Raw genomic sequence first — 361 nt, 5'->3', positions numbered from 1 at the left:
AAGAACCTGGCTACGGGCCTCCCTCCCAGCTATCAAGAGAGCCACCGGGGCAGATCCAGTTGGGTGAAACTGGGGAAACATGCGCTACAACCTCTCTCCCGTTTTGCCGCTAAATTTTAAAATTCCAATATTAATCTGCGCTACTCACTAATCTATTCTGAATATGTTGTGCCCCATTTGAAAAATTCTGGGTCCGCCCACCAGCACTCCTACACGCAACCCTAATTGATTCGCACCCAAGCTTCCATAGACCCTTTCCAGATTCAGCTAGTTTTTGTGTAATAATCATTTTCCCTGGTTAAACCTTCATCGCCGTGGAAGCATTTAATTAATTTATATATTAGGGTTAAAATAACTCATT

The sequence above is a fragment of the Anneissia japonica genome, unplaced genomic scaffold (genome assembly GCF_011630105.1).
Source record: "Anneissia japonica isolate Jap-2015-1 unplaced genomic scaffold, ASM1163010v1 scaffold426_len1935630_cov189, whole genome shotgun sequence".
Taxonomy (NCBI): Eukaryota; Metazoa; Echinodermata; class Crinoidea; order Comatulida; family Comatulidae; genus Anneissia; species Anneissia japonica.
The sequence above is the reverse complement of the archived record's forward strand: the minus strand, read 5'-3'. Positions refer to the sequence as shown.